The sequence below is a fragment of the Microtus ochrogaster genome, chromosome 8 (assembly GCF_000317375.1).
Source record: "Microtus ochrogaster isolate Prairie Vole_2 chromosome 8, MicOch1.0, whole genome shotgun sequence".
Lineage (NCBI taxonomy): Eukaryota > Metazoa > Chordata > Mammalia > Rodentia > Cricetidae > Microtus > Microtus ochrogaster.
In genome coordinates this window covers 24,047,628-24,053,970 of record NC_022015.1, presented here as the reverse complement: position 1 = coordinate 24,053,970, position 6,343 = coordinate 24,047,628, and the positions used below count along the sequence as shown (strand labels likewise).

Sequence of the window (6,343 nt, the reverse complement as noted above, 5' to 3'; positions counted from 1 at the left end):
AGCTCATGGGCTACACAGATTAATAGAAATGGGTTAGATTAATATGTAAGAGCTAGCCAATAAGAGGCTGGAACTAATGGGTCAAGCAGTGTTTAGAAGAATACAGTTTCTGTGTAATTATTTCGGGTAAAGCTAGCCGTGCGGGCGGCTGGGTGCCAGGGACGCAGCCCCGCCGCTCATATTACAACATGAATTGACCACCATATACCAGCTCATCATATCAACACTCACAAGGTGCCTGACAGACGTGGATATTTCAGGTGACTAGAACTGTGAGCAACTGTATTTTGTCTTTAACTCCATCAAAGACCCCAGAAGGATGTAATATTACCTAACAGAGACATATGGCTGCCTGGACAGTCATCTAAAGTTTCTCTGCAACACTGGCACATCCATCTTTGGTCTACAGGCCTAGAATATTTGGCAGATTTTTTTTTGGTGAAAGTTGAAGGACTGTCCTGTCTTGTATTGGCAAACTCTGTCAGTTGCTTTCCCTTGTGTCCAGAAGAACATCTGGCAGAGTCTTCTGTGAAGCCGGAATGTTGAGGGACTGTCCTGCCTTGTCTTGAAAGTTTAGCAGTCATTTTCCCATGTTCCACTTGTCCAGTCTGTACCACACACTGTCAACAGTCAATGCAAGAGCTGTTCTTGTCCAAATGGTTAGCGTTGCCACATTGAAATCAAACTCCTTATGGAGTTTCTTTGATGGCTATTATCATTTTATGAAGTAGATTGGTGCTGCCAGGAGAAGACATGTCTCACTGTCATGGAAAGCCCCATATTAAGAAAACATTTTAAGTGCCATCTTGTAAGGGTCTTTGAAGTGTCTGAAACTATCCACCTCACTAAAATATACCCGTCTAACCTTGAAAACATACCTACCTAATGTTACTACAAGTTTGATTATTATAGATTAACTACTAACCTCATTTCTTAATTATACATTGCATTTTGAAATGAGCAGCATAAGCACAATAGCCCAAATAAGAGTAGAAAGACAAATACAGTATAGCAAAATAAATTTACATGTATATCCATATGCCAAATTTCTTGTCAATGCAAAATATCTGAGATTAATAGTTGTCTTTTTCTTATTAGACTTTTTTTTTTTAAAAAATACCAATCCAAATTCTCACTCCCTCTCCTCTTCCCATTTTCTCCACATACCCTCCCACCCCACCTACCTCTACTTCTAAGAGAAGGAAAGGCACTTAGCTTTGTGGAGGTCCAAGGCCTTCCCTACTACATCTAGGCAGATCAAGGATCCAAAGAGAATAGAATCCAGGTGCCTTGCCTTAAGGCACATGTTCGAAGGAGCCAGTGCAGAAGTCGGAGGCTGCTCGGGCGCGCAGCAAACCTGACGTGAGCCACTGGAGTTCGGGGGGGCCTTCAGGAGGCAGCCGTCCCTAGCCTATGAGTCCAGCGTTCCTAGGCTTGTGCTCTCGGGATGACGCATCGCCACTTCCGCCCAGGCATTCGAGGCGAGCCCGCTCACGCCCAACCGCTGGCCCCGGAGCTCTCGCGAGACCCCTGCGCCATGCGAGCACGACGGGCGGCTCCGGAGTGGACTGTGTGGTAGGCGCACGGTGGACGAGGACCCGGTGGTAGCACTGCGGCTGCAGCAGGAGTGGGACTCGTGGTGTGGGGCAGCGTGGGAGCTGGCGTTGACGCGTCCCGACCGGGAGCTGGTGAACCCCACCCCGGACCTGCACACGCTCTTCTTGCAGTTTAAGGACCGCTTCTTGTGGAGGCACCTAGAGGACATGGAAGTGAAGTGAAGTGTGCGCATGACACTGTGTGCTGGGATTTGCACCTATGAAGGAAGAGGAGGAATGTGCTTCATCTGTCCCAGTGAACCCCCTCTAAAACTGAGACCCAGAAAGGGCCTTGTAGAGACTCTTTTCCACGAAATGATACATGCCTACTTATTTGTCACTAATAATAATAAAGATGGGCGAAGGACATGGCCTGGAGTTCTGTAAACATATGCATCGCATCAACCACGTGACAGGCGCCAACATAACGGTCTACCACACTTTCCATGACGAGGTGGGTGAGCATCGTGGTCACTGGTGGCGCTGCAATGGGCCCTGCTGCACAAACAGCCCTACTATGGCTATGTGAAGCATGTTACCAACAGAGCACCCTCTGCCCATGACTACTGGGGGCTGACCACCAGAAAACTTGTGGAGGCGCCTACAGAAAAATCAAGGAGCCAGAGAACAGTTCAAAGAAAGGCAGAGGAAAGACAAAAAGCAGGCAAGCAGCCAGCATCAGCAGTGGAGAACAAAGACAAGCTGTGCAGAGGGGAGGCCCAGGCCCTCATCCCACTCAGTGGCAAAGGATCTGTTCTTGGAGAGACAAGCACTTGCCCTTCACCTGGAAAGTTGAGTACTTCATAGTGGTTCATGAAGCCAAAGGTCTCTCAAGTCAAGACCATTCAGCAAGTGGCCTGAGATTCGATTCCAACGGTGAGGTGAAATGTGAGCAGAATGATTTCCCGAGTAAAAACCCTCTGCTGGTCTCCCCTGTCCCCACTGCCAGTCACCAGAGTGTCCCGAGCAGCTACCCCCTCCGAGTCTCTGTTGCCAACCAAAAGGCTTTCAGAAATGTGAATAGATCCCCAGTTAAGTGTGGGACCACTGGGGATTGCACCAAGCCTTCAGCCTCATCCTGTTCTCAGAGAAAGGTTCCGTCTTCCAGGGCATCCCTGAGAAAGGCCTCCAAAGCCTTGGTCTCAGCATCAGCAACTGTGGCGTCTGTGGCTGGGAAGTCTGCAACCATACCCCAAGAAGAGAATGGGTCTGAAGACCAGTTCCCAAAAAAGTGGTCCTGGTTGGAGGACAGGACTGCTTTGGGTAAGATCATCAAGGAGCAGACGCAGAGTAGTGGTGGTGATCCTCAGAATAGCCCACGGCCCACAGCCGCCAGCACAGTTGGGAATTCAGGCCGCTCATGCCCTCAGCGAGGGCTGGTCAACTGCCCTGTCTGCTAGAGTGTAGTTTTGGAGTCACAGATTAATGAGCACTTAGACCGCTGCCTGGAAGGCAACAAAACCAAACTCCGACCTCCAAGAGTCTGAAATGGAGTGGGTCCCATGCCATCTGTTCGCTTATGGTGGTGAAGGGCCTGTGGGTGACAGTCTGACTTATTATACCAGCAGTGTTCTAGTTTACACACACATAGTGAGTGACTGTAGTCTGCATCTTCATCCAGGTATGTCTGGTGCTATGTCCCTGTAGGAAGCTGAGACAGGAGCATCACTTAAGCCCTTGACCCTGGGTAATGTAGGGAGCTACTGTCTCAGGATGCGTCAAAGTGCTGTGTTCATCCATGCCTTACCTGGACTTTGGCTCAGTTTGTCCAGTATCAACGTACGATTTTAGGTGCTTTTGTTTTCTCTTGAATGTTTTAGAGAATTATTTTCATTTGTATAGTCTCAAGACAGGAGTCCTGACAGTTGAATACTTTTAATATCAAGGTCTATTTCTTGAACTGATGTTAATCTTTATGACGTCAGATTCTCTGTCCAGACAGGAGGACATAGTAGTTGTTCTCAAAGTATTCAGAGCTCTTCTTTTTCTTTCTTTTTTTTTCAAAGTCATAGCAGTTGGATATTTTAAGAGAGTTTACTTTCTACATACAGGTGGTAGTGAATTTTAAAGACTTCTATATTTTCAGTAATTTATATTTTAAGTATAATATGTAAAATCTGTTCCAGCTTTACTAAAAAGTGGCTGCAGATTTTAAAGACCCTCCTGGATTTAAAAGATTTTCTAGCTCATGACAGCTCGTGTTTAAAATCCCAGCATTTGGGAGGCTGGGGCTAAGAGATGGCTGTAGGGTTTTAAACCAGTTTGGGCTTAAGTTCCAAAACAAAACAAAACAAAACAAAAAACATTTTTCCTGTCCCATCTTTGTCAAGAAGTGGCAGCAGATTTTAGAGTAGATCGAGAATATATAGTATAGTTATTTTGGAATGTTGGAAGGGCTTCTCAGTTCTGCAGGCCATATTTGATAGGTACTTAAGTGAATGGTTAATTAAAACCTGGTGCTAAAAAGTAGCTGATGGATAACATCTCACAAAGTTGCCTTATTCCCTGGAGAGCAGGGAAATGTCTGGTAGCAGTACTGTGAACCCTGTGCCAATGTGAGAAGCAAATGCACCATCGTCTGAGCACTGGGAAGTCCTTGTATCTTTCTGCGTTGAGCAGAGGGACTCAGATACCTGGCTCACTTGTCTCACGTCTGTTCCTCCACCTTGCAGACTTTGGTACAAGGTCATTTATACGTTGTAAGGTGCACAAATGACGGAGCATGTGGGTGAACCTGGTTTGCCTGGTGTTCCACTGTACCTTCCTCCCTTACCTTCCTGGCGGCGATGAGGAAGTCCTGTTGTGGTTGTTCCTTTATAGTGCCTACCCTCTCCATCCCCAAAGGTACGGCGGCGATGAGGAAGTCCTGTTGTGGTTGTTCCTTTATAGTGCCTACCCTCTCCATCCCCAAAGGTACCAGAGTGTGAAGGTAATGTCTTTGTTACTATGTGTAGAACTTATTTTCATTCCTCTGTAGAATTTAGATGCCAGAAGTTGTCCCTTCACCCCAGTATTGAACCATTGGAAGTATCCCAGTGCAGGGCTAAGTAATGCTGACAATACCCACTCAGGAGTGGAGCTGGTCACAGGGTGTCTGTGTTCCGCTCTGCCAAACTCTGAGTTCCTCCGCCAAGAGTGAGCAAGTGTCAGCTTTTCAGCATTCTTGACAGGATCTTTAGCCTGTCAGATTGGATAACAAGTTTCGATGTTTCTTAAAACATGAAGTTATATAGTATTAAATGTTTATAGATAAATGGCTATTAAAGTTTTGTGTTTGAATATATGCCATATTTTCACCCAATTTAACACGTTGTAGGCAATTATATATATTTTTCAGCCAAACTGCATAAACCCTAGGGCCATGAAGTAAATGAGGTGCAGTTCATGCCCTTTCAGGAGCTATTTCCTCAGTGGGGAGAGATGTGGATTAGTCTCAGTGCCGCATGACAGTGCTGGCATGGGGTTTCACCCTGGCAGTTTTTTCTGTGAGTTGAGTTAGGTTGTTAAAGAAGGGAAGGGGCCTTCATGGGCAGGGGGTAGCTGGGCACGTCCTGTGGAACCAGCTTTTGAGGTGGCGTGTGGGTCGGTGGCAGGAGAAGTGCACACAGACAGAGCTAGCCAGCACAAGGATGGGGTTATATCTGCTGTGTCCCCCAGGCATCTGTGCATTGCCAGGTGACACAGGGCAGGAGGGAAAGAGAGGTGCTGGGCGTAGCAAGCACCCAGCTTCAGTCGGGAGGCAACATCAGGTTCTGAAATGCTGGAGAGAAAAGAGCTCACACTTGTTGGGGAAGATTTGCCCCTAAGAATAGTTGTCCCTGTATCCGTCATTCTTACTTACATTCATGAGTAAGACATGCTCCATTTTGTTTGTACTCTCCTTTTGGAAGCAAATTCCTAACCTCTCAGTGGAGCTCAAGTTGGTTCAGCTCCCCACTGTAGGGCCATAGCCATAGGTTCTGTTTCTATAGAAACTTGGCTTTACCTCCTACTTCATGCTGGTCAACAAAGCAACATGAGAAACCGTGTTGGGCTTTGGCCAACTGTGTACACACATCCTAACTGGGATCTGAGGAAAATGGCAAATACTAAAACCTCACCCTGTTTCATTGTTTCAAAGCTCTAAGATTGTATTTTTTTAAAAGCTTTACAGAATTTAAAAATAAATGAGAATGTTTTGACGTAAAGCAAAACAAAAAACAAAACCAATAGGATCCCAAAAAGCCAGTACATGCAGTAGAGATAAATCCCAATGCCACTGACAGTGGCCCCTCAGTCTGCCTCAGACAAAGAACTGTCAACCACATTCAGAGGGACTAGTTTGGTCCTATGCTTGTTCCTTCCCAGTCCAGCTGGAGTTGGTGACCTCCCATTAGCTCAGGTAGACTGTTTCAGTGGGTGAACCCATCATGGTCTTGACCTCTTTGCTCATATTCTTATTCCTTCCACTCTTCAACTGGACCTTGGAAGCTCACTCTAGTGTTCAGATGTGGGTCTCTGTCTCTGTTTCTTTTTATTGATTTTTATTAAGCTTTACATTTTTCTCTGCTCCCCTCCCTGCCTCTCGCCTCTCCCCTTCAAACCTCCCACCAAGATCCCCATGCTCCCAATTTACTCAGGCGATCTAGTATTTTTCTGATTTCTATTTCCCACGTAGATTAGATCTATGTAAGTCTCTCTCAGTGTCCGCATTGTTGTCTAAGTTCTCGGGGATTGTGGTTTGTAGGCTGGTTTTTTTTTTTTTTTGC

General features: G+C 46.3%; 1 pseudogene; it reads left to right on the top strand.

Annotated features, from left to right (window-relative positions):
• The window catches only part of LOC101990036, a 30,088-nt pseudogene extending 27,006 nt beyond the window's left edge, over positions 1-3,082 (top strand).
• Positions 3,083-6,343: the final 3,261 nt, after the last annotated feature.